The sequence below is a fragment of the Mus musculus genome, chromosome 7 (genome assembly GCF_000001635.26).
Source record: "Mus musculus strain C57BL/6J chromosome 7, GRCm38.p6 C57BL/6J".
Classification (NCBI taxonomy): domain Eukaryota; kingdom Metazoa; phylum Chordata; class Mammalia; order Rodentia; family Muridae; genus Mus; species Mus musculus.
Genome location: NC_000073.6, coordinates 6,334,300 through 6,347,799, shown reverse-complemented (window position 1 = coordinate 6,347,799; position 13,500 = coordinate 6,334,300). Strand labels below are relative to the sequence as shown.

Genomic DNA, 13,500 nt, shown 5'->3' with positions numbered 1-13,500 from the left:
TTCAGGGAAGAAGTGTCATTTCTACTTTATGGGATAACATTTGATGAACTATTCTCTAAATTGTAGTGGGTTGGGATTAAATATTTGTACAACAATAAATATTTTAAGAAAATATGCTTTAGAAAAACATTGTATAGTCACATGGTTCCATGTGCCTATAATACCAGCACTCCAGAAACCAAGACAGAGGGATCACTGTGAGTCTGAGGCCAACCTGATCTATAAACCGAGTTCCAGGCCAGCTAGTGCTATGTTGTAAGACCCTGTCTCAAAGAAAAGGTTGTTCTCTTAGAAGAAGGTGCTCCATCTAAGTCTAGAGTTTGTTGCCAAGCTCCATTCACCATTACTCAGAACATAGCACAAACATTGTTTTTCTGTTTCTTTTTTTTTTCTTTTTTTTTTTTTTTTTTGGTTTTTTGAGACTGGGTTTCTCTCCATTATGTTTTTCTGGACTAAACAATCTCCTAAGTGAAAAGAATGACTAAACATCCTCATATTTTGGACCAAAGTAGAAATCCAATCTCCAAAGCCCTTCCAAGCTTCAAGAATTCACCCACCAACCTGTCAGGCTGAGAGTCTCACTTGCAATTCCTATAACCCCCAGCTCTGTGTTTCTCTTGTGCTAAAAGTGAAGGAGCTAGTGGAGAAAGACCCAAATGCTTAGTGGTGGTTTGAAAGAAAATGGCCCCCATATGCCCATAGGGAGTGGCACTATTAGGAGGTGTGGTCTTGAAGTAGGCGTGGCTTTGTTGAAGAAGATGTGTGAGTAGGAGGTAGGCTTTTAGGTCTCAGACGCTCAAGCCAGTTCTCTTCCTGAGGATCAAGATGTAGACCTCTCAGGTCCTTCTCCAGCACCATGTTTGTCTGAACACACTATGCTTCCTGCCATGATGATAAAGAACTACTATGAAACTGTCAGCCAGCCCCAATTAAGGGTTGTCTTTTACAAGCATTGCCATGGTCATGGTGTCTCTTCACAGCAATAAAACCCTAACTAAGACAATTGGCGTAACCTCAGATTAGATCTTAATTCCCAGCTAGATCTCCATTGCACCCAAACATCCATCTCTTCCAAGGCAGGGCCATGAAATAGTCTTCCCAAGGGCTGAAATGGTAACCAACACCACCTCCCTGTTTTCCTGTGTGGTCACTCTCTCCTTTCAAATTTTAGTTCCTACAAAGATGTTCCCACTTCACGAAGGGACATGAAGGTCTGCTAGGAAAACCTCTCTACAGAATTAACAAATCACATTTGTCAGAGAAAATGTCTTTTACACCATAAACAGATCTCAGGGGACCAGATTAACTCATGGAATCCAGGTGGGAAGTTTCAGGATAACAAATTTTTACATAATTTTAAAACTCACGAGCAGCATGACTTTCAGGAGTTCAAGGCTGATGGATCTTCCTCCAGGTTTCTCTCTTGGGGAAGGACAGAGTTCTTAGGTATCAGAGCTGAGGAGGAAAAGCAAACATGGAGGTTCTAAGCTCCCTGAATGCCAGGGTGATGTCCCCGCCTGTATTTCTCTAACTGCCCATTACAGAGAGCTAGGTCAAACCCATCACCAGCAGGCCAATTTAGCTGCTGCAGAAATGGTATAGAATGAGAGGCCCTTTCTCTCCCACTTCCCTGAAATACTGCAGGTGGTGCAAAGCTCAGACAGAGGTCCTCAGACCTGTTCCAGCGATGGAGACATACACGGTACTCTAAAGACAAGGAAAGCTCTCCTCACTCGGAGAGTAAGGAGAGCTTGCATAATGTGCATAACCGCAGACTCGAAAGGAATCCCAGCATTCACAGGACTCAGCCATTTCATCTCCCAGGCATCAAATGGAACCACTCTCAAGTCAAGCCAACTGTTTCTCCAACTTCCAAACTCACAAAGAACTCCACAGGCCAAACTCGACTTACTTTGAGTGGAGAAATAGGGTGAAGTTGCAGGAGACAATCGCACAATTAGATGGAACAGACACAGTAGTGTGCAAAGCCATACACACAATCATATCTGCTGAAGGAAAAAAACCCCACAAAAACACTGATTTCTCAAGTAGTTACATATAGAATCATTTTTTGGCATAGCCATAACAATAATAGAATATGACAGCCAATAATCAAACATGATTTCAAGGGACAAGTGGTTAAGAGTACTTGCTCAGTAGTTAAGAGTACTGGCTACTCTTGCAGAGGACTTGAATTCAGTTCCCAGCACCCACAATTGGCAGTTCACAACTGCCTGTAACTTCAGTTCCAGAAAATACCATACCCTCTTCTAGACTCTTCAAGCAACTACACTCACATGTCCCAACACACAACACAGACACACAATTTTAAAAAACAAATTTAAAAAATACAATATGAAGAACTAGGCACACACCTTTAATCCCAGCACTCGGGAGGAAGAGGCAGGTGGATCTGTGAGTTCCAGGCCAATCAGGACTACACAGAGACTTTCCCTCTCAAAAAGTAAATAAAGTCAGGCAGTGGTAGCTCACGCATTTAATTACAGCACTTGGAAGGCAGAGGCAGGCGGAACTCTGAGTTCAAGACCAGCCTGGCTTACAGAGTGAGTTCCAGGACAGCCAGGGCTATACAGAGATCCTATCTCAAACAGATAGAGAAACCCTGTCTCAAACAAACCAACCAACCAACAAACAAACAAACAGCAGTTATCAAGGAAAGTGATTCATGACTGGCACAACTAGATCCTTTGCACAACTATAAGAACATCTAGCATAAGAAACCAAACTACCAAGCTACTGATACATGGGTCCAAAGTAACAGGACAGAACAACATCCCAGGTGGCAAATGAAATGGCTCAGGAAAGGGAAAAGGCACTTGCTGTAAAGTGACAAGCTGAGCTTGGTTCGCAGGACCCACATGGTTGAAACAGAGAACCCACTCCTGCAAGTTGTCCTCTGACCTCCACTCTGGTGTTCATGGCACACAAGCCCTATTCCCAAATGAATAACACAACAAAAATAAAAATGCCCAAGGTTTTTGTAGTCTTGTCATTTAACTACTTCTTGAGTTCATTAAAGAAAGGAATACCTGTCACGTTACAAATATTTCCAATTTGTAAGTGAAATAATTATATAAAAAAAGTACTAAGTATGATGAATTGGAAGCTCTCCCTTATTATAAGGTACAACATCCGATTGCATAAATAGCCTGTGATTCACTCAACAGTTGGACAGTGAACCTAAACCAAGATAACTTCGATGTCACCAAGTGTTGCATCTAAGACAGTGGTGCTATGGGTCTAAATGTTGTGAGGCCCCTGCAATATGTATAATATAAACCAAGATCTGCCTTTAGAAGACTATGCTCACACTTGGGTATATTATTCTTTTCTAAACGCCTATTAGCCCCAGTACTTAAAACTGTTATAAATGTAGGGGCCAGAGAGATGGCTCATTGGCTAAGAGAACTTGCTGTCCTTGCGGAGGACCCAGTTTGGCGTCTCAGAACACACATGGCGACTACAAAACTTCTCTTTGTAACACCAGTTCCAGAAGATCCAACACCCTCTCCTGGCCTCTATGTACGATGCATGCGTGCAAAACATACACATACGAATAAATATTTTTAAATTTTATTTTACTGTTTTAAATGTATCTTAACTCCAGCTCCGCTTTAATATGTACTACGTATAATAAAACAAGACTTCGTCTCAGAAAAATAAAGGCAAACATAGTACTGGATGCAAAACATCCCTAATTTCCCTAAGGTGGAGAACCCTTCCCAAGGTGCCCCAAATGCACAAGGTTGGCTGAGAAAACTGAGCACTGGATTGGGGTACCAACAGAGCTCAAGCCCGCGAGGGACAACGGGAAATGTAGTCCAAGATAGGGAAGCCTATGAAAAACGGTACGGCCAAGCATCGCAATTAGTCTGAAGGCTGAGACTCGGTCCGCGGCGCCTGCTTCCATACTTACCATGGAGCTTCGGGATAGCTCCAGATCCTTCAGCTGTTTCCTCTTTGGCCGGGCTGCCTGCTGCCCACAGCAGGATTCCCACCTCAAGACCAGCGGACTCTGCCAGGTGACGGAAAATGGCGCAAGTGTAGAAGCGCCGCTGGCGCTGCTAACATCGCAGTCCTTTCTGGGAAATGTAGTCTCGATGCAAGTAGACCCCAGCCCAGCAGTTGATCAGATTTTGTGTGAAGGGCGTGTCTGTGTGCTAAGAGGTTCGAACCCGGTAATCGTCTTTTGAAAGTCACGTGTGATTCCCTCTCTAGCTATGAGTGCGTGGCCATGGCTGTGTATGCAGCAACTCCTGAGAACATGAGTGGTGTTTGATTTTAATCCTGTGTGAGTAGTTGAGTATGTGACTGGGATCCATGATGCACACTTGTGAAAATATGACTGAAAAGGTTTCCATTTATTGAAGATCTACAGCTAACATTTCACTTAATATCGGGGGGAAAAATTAAAACAAACAAAAACCACGATAGCTTTAACTTAAGATCAAAGCAAGGTAATTTGTAGATCAGAAGGTAAATAAAAGATTTTTTTTTTTTTTTTTTTTTTTTTTTTTGCAGGTGGTGATATTAGTAGCCAAATAGAAAATCTCGAGAAATCTGGACTGGAAAGATGGTTGAGTGGATAAAAGCTCTTGTTGCTTATTCAGAGGACTGGAGTTGGACTAGAGTCATCACATTGGGTGACTTACAACTTCCTATAATTCCATCTTCAAGAAACCCCTTATAATCTTCTTGAGTACCTGTGTACATGTGAATATACATACATACACATAAATAGAAACAAATTTTAACTGAAAATAAAATCTCAAGAAAAACCCAAATATGCAAATGTTCCTAGAATTAATACACGAGACCTGCAAGGTGTCAAGATATAAGTTCGCCAAGAATTGATCACATTTCCCTATACTCAATATAACCACGTGGAATGTGAGATTTAAAAATTCTGTTTGTATAGTCACCCAAATAAAACACCTGTGGTGCACACCTGTGACTTAAGCATCCTGAAGGCAGAAAGGTTACATAAGGAAAATAGGCAAGACTTTACTTCAAAGAGACAAGGACTAGAGATGTAACTAAGTGGCACTCAAAACAGATTCTCTAACTTGTGCATTGCCCTTGATCTGCCCCAGCACCCAGAACAACCAAGCACCAACCACATACATGATGCAAATGCATATAATCGGGCAAAACACTCAAATAAATCTAAAAAATAATTTTTAATGTTTGTGATGTTTTGAATACAAATAGCCTTCATAGGCCAGTAAATTTGAATACTTGGTCATCAAGGGTGGCACTACTTGAGAGGGATTGGATGGTCTGGTCCCTTTGGAGGAGGTGTGTCACTGTGAGTGAGCTTTGGGATTTCTAAAGGTCAAGCTAGGCCCAGTGTCTCTCTTCCTGCCGCCTGCAGATCCAGATGTGGAACTCTCAGCTTCTTCTCCAGCATTATGGCTGCTTGCATGCCACCATGTTCCCTGCCATGATGACAACGGACTTAATCTCTAAACCTGTAAGCCAGCCCCAATTAAATGCCTTCCTTTATAAGAGTTGCTGTGGTCATGGTGTCTCTTCACAGCAAAAGAACACTGACTAAGACAATATTTTATCTCATGTATGTATGTATGTGCATTCCATGCATACAGTGCCAGAAGAGACCAGAAGAGAACACAGATGCACTGGAACTGGAGCTATAGGCAGCCATGAACCACCATATGGGTGCTGGAAACTAAACTCAGGTTCTCTGCAAAGCAGTAAGTGCTCTCTTTATTCCCCCATCACTTATTTACTCACTTTACAATCCAGTCTCAGGCTGGCGAGATGGTTCAGTGGGTAAGAGCACTGACTGCTCTTCTGGAAGGTCCTACGTTCAAATCCCAGCCACTACATGGTGGCTCACAACCACCTGTAATGAGATCTAATGCCCTCTTCTGGCACATCTGAAGACAGCTACAGTGTACTTATGTATAATAATCAGTCTTTGGACCAGAACAAGCAGGGACTGAGAGACCGGAGTTGACTGGAGTGAGTGGGGTTGACCAGAGCAAGCAGAGGTCCTAACAATTCAATTCTCAACAACCACATGAAGACTCACAACCATCTGTTCAGCTACAGTGTACTCATATACATAAAATAAATGAATAAATAAATCTTTAAAAATCCAATCTCAGCCCTCTACCCACCCACCCACCCCCATCTCCTCTCCTCCCACTCCCACCCTCACAAGTTCCTCCTCCCATTACCCCCTACCCTTCTCAGAGAAAGGGAAGTCCCCTTAAGTACCACCCTACCCTGGGACATCAAGTCATAGCAAGACTAAGTGCATCCTCTTCCACTGAGGCCCAACCAGACAGTCCAGCTAAGGGAAGGGGATCCAATGGCAGGCCACAGAGGTAGAGACAGCCTCCACTCCAATTGCAAGGGGACTCACATGAAGAATAAGCTGCACATCTGCTACAAATGTGTAGGGGGCCTAGGTCCAGCCCCTTGCAGGCTCTTTGGTTGGTGGTTTAGTCTGTGAGCCCCCATGAGCCCAGGCTAGTGGGCCTCTGTAGGTTCTCTTGTGGTGTCTTTGTCCCTTCCAGCTCACTCACTTCTATTCCTCCACTCTTCCATAAAATTCCCCAAGCTCTGTCCACTGTTTGGCTGTGGGTCTCTGCATCTATTTCCATCAGCTACTGAATGAAGCCTCAGGAGAGAGTTATGCTAGATTCCTGTCTGCAAGCATAGCAGAGTATCATTAACAGTGTCAGGGGTTGGCTCTCTCACATGGTCCCAAGTTGGCCAGTCATTGGTTGGCCACTCTGTCAATCTCAGCTCCATCTTCATCCCTGTGTATGTAGGCAGAATAAATTTTGGATTGAAGGTTTAAGCAGTCATTACTCTGAACCACTGAGCCATCTCTCCAGGCTGACTAAAAATAACTTAAAAAATACAAATTACACAGTTTTAACTACATGTTGGACATGTTCTATGTTTAGACACAGTGTTCCTGTTTACTTTATTACAACTTCCCTTACAATCTTTGTGAATATAATTGCATTTTCCCTCAAGATCAAACTTCTCCTCATAGAATGTCTGCGATTTTACCATAGTGTTGGTGCAACAGTTGAAACATTTAAGTATAGCCAAATTCCAAAGAAATGGAGAGATAAGTGAGATGCTAACAATAATGATGACTAGAGATAAGAGTTAACAGAATACTTTCAGAGAAAAGTTGAGTATTTATAGGAGGGTATAATGAGCAATCTTGGATGTTCTTTATTTGTTTGAGGCAAGATCTATGTAAGAAGGGTAAAAGCCCGGGCTCTGGAAGCCCTAACAGTCTGTGCTCACCTTCCTCAATAAGCCAATTAATAATAATAAAGAAATAGTAGCAAAATGCAGAGAAATGGGATATATTTAGCATGGCCATGTTGGGAAATTGTTGAAGCCTGCTGCCCAGCATAGCTTCAGCCATTTTATTCCATGTCAGCCAGCTATTTCATATTGCAGCTATAATATGCTTGCCAGTCACTGACACAGAAAAATAACTTGACTCAGAGCAGGGTCATGCTGGCAACATACCCTGTTATGTTCTGTGTGCCATGAATTTTGTTAATCTTAAGAACTTCCACAACCATATGCGTCACGTGGGACCAAATTAAAGGTCAATATGAACTGCTAAGTCTAAAATGACTTGAGTCAGAGCCGATCACGGGAAGCGTTTCATGCACCTGTGTATGAGCTCATTGTGGCTTCTGTGGTGTCAGCCTTTATAAGCTGGTCCTGAGAAGTGTTTGGGGCACAGCTTTCAGCTGTTGCCCTGATTCATCTGTCTTAAAGTGTATGTTCAAATAACCCATCCATGTCTGACTGAGATTGGTGTTTGTATGATTTGTGTGGTGACTCCTGCACTCAAAAAAAGAAAAAAAGAACAAAGAAGTGTGGTAACACCCTACACCCACAGTTCCTAACTCCATTTCAGAGTCTTAACAAAGGTTTAGGGTTAAATTCCTTGTCTGGCTGGTACCAGGCTTCAGGTTTTCCTGCTCCCAGCATGAGATTCCTGGGAGATAGTCCAATTTCTTGGATTCAATAGTCTAATTACTGAAAAGAGTGATTCTAGTGTCTATTTAGAACAATGGGTTGTGACCCCTTTGCAGGTTGGAATGACCTTTTCACAGGGTTTGCCTAGGACCAGTGAAAATATCAGATATTTACATTACAATTCATAACAGTAGCAAAATTATAGCTATGAAGGAGCACCAAAAATAGTTATACAGTTGGGGTATCTGCAACATGAACTGTATGTAGCATTAGGAATGTTTAGGACATTCTTGTTCTACTGCCAAGCCTGATCTCCAAGTCTTTTACTGCTTGCTTGTTCTTTGAGACAGTTTCTCTACATAGCACTGGCTGTCTGGGAACTAACTGGAGACTAACTTGCTCCTTGGTCTAGAGGAGCCTTTCAGAACTTTCTAAGAACACCCTGCCTCCCTGTGGAAACTTTTGGGGACCCCAAAACTAACCAACTTGGAACCCTACCTAACTTCCCATCCTACTTGGATTCACCTGCCACTCAAGCTGGTCTACCTGGGACAACCTGCAGAGTTGGATCCACCCACCACCCCAGCCTGCAGAGTGCTATCTGCCTGAGGCTCAGCCAACAGAGTACGGTACCCAGACCACCACTGTCTGGCCCATGGCTCTCCCCCTCCCCATCTTCCCTTCTGCCATCAGGATCATCCAATTAACCCCAGGGAAAACCAGATGCTTAAAGAGCAGCACAAGAACACAATCAACAAGTCCAAGGGCAATATGGTACCACCAGACCCCAGCTATCCTCCCATAACAAACCCTGAATATCCTAATGAAACTGAAGCACAAGAAAAAGATCTTAAGTCCAATCTTATAAAGATGATAGAAGCCTTCAAAGAGGACATGGATAAACCCCTTAAGGAAATACAGGAAAATACATTCAAACAGGCAAAGGCATTAAAAGAGGAAGCAAATAAATATAAAGAAATATAGTAAAATACAATCAAACAGGTGAAAGATGAGACTAAAACTGCCCAAGATCTGAAAAGGGATATGGAAGCAATAAAGGAAACACAAACTGAGACAATCCTGGAGATGGGAAACTTAGGAAAGAGAATAGGAACTGCAGATATAAGAATCATCAACAGAATACAGGAGATGAAAAAGACAATCTCAGGTATAAAAGATACAACAGAAGAAATCGATACATCAGTCAAAGAACATGCAGAATCTAAAAAGTTCATGACACAAAACATCCAGGAAATTTGGGACACTGTGAAAAGATGAAACCTAAGGATAATAGGAACAAGATGTCCTGCTCAAAAGTCCAGAAAACACCTTCAACAATATCATAGAAGAAAATTTCCCTAACCTAAAGAAAGATATGCCTATAAAGGTACAGGAAGCTTACAGAACACCAAACAGATTAGACCAGAAAAGAAAATCCCTCTGCCACATAAAAATCAAAACACTAAATATACAGAACAAAGAAAGAATTTCAAAAGTAGCAAGGTAAAAAGGCCAGGTAACATCTAAAGGCAGACCTATCAGAATTACACAGCTTCTCAACTGAGTTTCTAAAAGCTAGGAAGGCCTGGGCAGAGGTCTTGCAGACCTTAAGAGACCACAGATGTCAGCCCAGACTAACATAACCCAGCAAAACTTTCAACCACCATATATGGAAAACCCAAGATAATCCATGACAAAACAAAATTCAAACATTACCTTTCCACAAAACTAGCCCTACAGTGGGTACTAGAAGGAAAAATCCAACCCAATGAGGCTAGCTATATTCAAAAAACCACAAAAGTAAATTTCACACCACTAAAACAAACAGAAGAAAAATACAGATACACCACTCAACAACCAACAGTCATTGGTCATTAATATCTCTCAACATCAATGGACTCAATTCCCTAGTTAAAAAGACACAGGCTAACAGAACGGATGCATAGACAGAAACCATAATTCTGCTGCATACAAGAAACACATCTCAGCAAAAAAGATAGTCATTATCTTAGTGCAAAGGAGTGGAAAAAGGTTTTCCAAGCAAATGGACCTAATAAACAAGCTGGAGTAGCCATTCTAATATCTAATAAAATAAACTTTTAACCAAAAGTAATCCAAAGAGACAGTGAAGGACACTTCATACTCAGCAAAGGAAAAATCCACTAAGAGGACTGTCTTAGAGTTTTACTGCTATGAACAGAGACCATGACCAAAGCAATGCTTATAAGGACAACATTTACTTGTGGCTGGCTTGCAGGTTCAGTACATTATTATCAAGGTGGGAGAGCATGGCACCATTCAGGTAGCATGGTGCAGGAGGAGCTGAAAGTTTTATATTTTCATCTGAAAGCTGCTAGAAGACTCTCAGGTAGCTAGAATGAGGGTTTTGAAGCCCAAGCCCACAGTGACACACCTTCTCCAACAAGGCCACACCTACTCCAACAAGGCCAAATAGTGTCACTACCTGAACTAGACATATTCAAACTGTAGCCATCCAGCAGCCATGGGCAAACTGGGTTTACCTGAAAGGGGAGCTGGAAATAAAAAGGTAGGTGGGGCGAGAGAAGAATGAAGCCAAGACAAAGGTTCTGATCAAGGCTCAAATTTTAATAATAAGCTTTGTGTTTATAAAGGGAAAAAAACACAAAACCCACCTCCTTCTTAAGCTGTAGTATGTTGTAGAGCAAGGTCAGCATAGGCAGCCAAAACAGGTAGGTTCCCATGGGAACCTGCAACTGCAGCCAAGACAGATGTCTCTGTCTGGGTTGATAGACCAGTCTTGGTGAATGTTCAAGGTCTGCCCAGTCTGTTCGAAGCTGGGCAAGCCACATCAAACCACCACAAGGACATATCAATTCTGAACATCTATGCCCCGAATGTAAAGGCACCTAAATTCGTAAAAGAAACATTACTAAAGCTTAAATCACACACCAAATGCTACACATTAATAACAGGAGACCTCAACACCGGACTCTCACCAATGGACAGGTTATTAAGACAGAAACTAAACACAGAGATAACAAAACTAACAGAGGTTGTGATTCAAATGGACCTAACATATCTATAGATGTTTCACCCAAACACAAAACAATACATCTTCTTTTCAGCATCTCATAGAACCTTCCCCACAACTAACCATATAATCAGTCACAAAACATGCCTCAACAGATATAAAAGATTGAAATAACCCTTTATCAGATCACCATGGATTAAGGCTGGACTTCAACAACAGAAACAACAGAATGCCTGCATACTCATGGAAACTGAGTAACTCTCTACTCAATGACCAGAGGATCAGGGAAGAAATTAAGGACTTTATAGAATTCAATGAAAATGAAGGCACAGCATACCTAAACGTATGGGACACTATGAAAGCAGTGCTAAGAGGAAACTTTAAGTTAAGCATTAAGTGTCCTCATAAAGAAATCAGGGGCCGGGTGTGGTGGCACATGCCTTTAATCCCAGCACTCGGGAGGCAGAGGCAGGCAGATTTCTGAGTTAGAGGCCATCCTGGTCTACAGAGTGAGTTCCAAGACAGCCAGGGCTATATAGAGAAACCCTGTCTCAAAAAACCAAAACAACAACAACAACAACAAAACAAAAACAAAACAAAAACAGGGAGTTCTCATACTCTTGAATTAAAAGTACATCCGAAGGCTCTAGGAAAAAAAAAAAAGAAGCAAACACACCCAGTTTACATTTTACTTCAAAAGCCTGTACTCTACAAAATTGGAAAGTCTAAATGAAATGGATGATTTTCTAGATGAATACCAATTACCACCAAAGCTAAGTCAAGATCACTTAAACTATTTAAATAGTTCTATAACCACTAGGGAAATAGAAACAGTCATTAAGTCTCCCAACCAAAAAAGCCCATGGCCAGGTGGCTTTAGTGCAGAATTCTGTCAGACTTTCAAGGAAAAGCTAATGCCAATATTCCTCAAACTATTCCACAAAATAGAAACAGAAAGAACACAACCAAACAGCCTATGAGGCCACAGTCACCCTGATACCTAAACCACACAAAGACTCAACAAAGAAACAGAATTTCAGACCTATTTCTCTTATGAACATTGATGCAAAAATACTCAATAAAATACTCCCAAATAAATTCAAGAACACATCACCTACCATGATCAAGTAAGCTTCATCCCAGGGATACAGGGGTGGTTCAATATATGAAAATCCATCAACATAACACACCATATAAACAAACCGAATGGAAAAAAAACCCACATGATCACCTCATTAGGTGCAGAAAAAGCATTTGAGAAAATTCAACACCCCTCCATGATAAAAGTATGGAGAGAACAGGGATACAAGGGACATACCTAAGCATAGTAAAGGCAATATATACCAAGTTAGTAGCCAACATCAAATTAAATGGAGAGAAACTTAAAGCATTTCTACTAAAGTCGGTGACAAGACAAGGCTGTCCACTCCTAGCATATATCTTCAATGTAGTACTTGAAGTTCTAGCTAGAGCAATAAGACAACTAAAGGAGATCAAGGGGATACAAATGTAAAGAAAGAAGTCAAAGTATCACTAGTCACAAATGATATGATAGTATAAATAAGTGACCCAAAAAATTCTACCATACAACCCCCTACAGCTGATAGATAGCTTCAGCAAAGTGGGCAAATCAAAAACTACTCAAAGAAATCAGTAGCCCTCCTCTACTGAAGTGATAAACAATCCGAGAAAAAAAATTAGGGAAACAACACCCTTCACAATAGCCAATACCTGTTGACAAGAACTTCAAGTCTCTGAAGAAAGATAATGAGGAAGATATCAGAAGATGGAAAGATCGCCCTTGGTCATGGATTAGTAGAGTTAACATAGTGCAAATAGCCATCTTACTAAAAGCAATTTACAGATTCAATGCAATCCCCATCAAAATTCCAACACAACTCACAGATTTTGAAAGAACAATTCTCAACTTCATATGGAAAAACAAAACCCCAGGGTAGGTAAAAACAATCTTGAACAATAAAAGATCTTCTGGTGGTATCACTATCCTTAACTTTAAGCTGTACTACAGAGCACTAATAATAAAAACTGCATGGTATTAATTAGTATAGAAACCAGCAGGTGGATCAATGGAATAAAATCAAAGACCCTGAAATAAACTCACATACCTCCAGACAATTTTTGACAAAGAAGCCAAAACCATACAATGGAAAAAAGAAAGCATCTTCAACAAATGTTGCTGTTCCAACATGTAGAAGAACCCATGTAGCTGTAAGCATGTAGAAGAACCCAAATAGATGCATATCTATCACCCTGCCTAAAACTCAAGCCCAAGTGGATCAAAGACCTCAACATAAAACCAGACACACGTAATCTAAGAGAACAGAAAGTGGGGAATAGCATTGAACTTGTTGGTACAAGAGACAATTTCCTAACAGAACACCAATAGCTTAGGTACTAAGTTATGAATTAATAAATAGGACCTCATGAAACTGAAAAGTTTCTGTAAATCAAAGGAC

General features: G+C 41.2%; 1 long non-coding RNA gene across 1 annotated transcript; it reads left to right on the top strand.

The window, feature by feature from the left end:
• Positions 1 to 2,517: 2,517 nt before the first annotated feature.
• On the top strand, positions 2,518 to 4,805 carry Gm38944. Its single transcript, XR_881809.3, has 2 exons — positions 2,518 to 4,043; positions 4,543 to 4,805. It is a non-coding gene; the product is annotated as a predicted gene, 38944 (long non-coding RNA).
• The last annotated feature ends 8,695 nt before the right edge of the window (positions 4,806 to 13,500 follow it).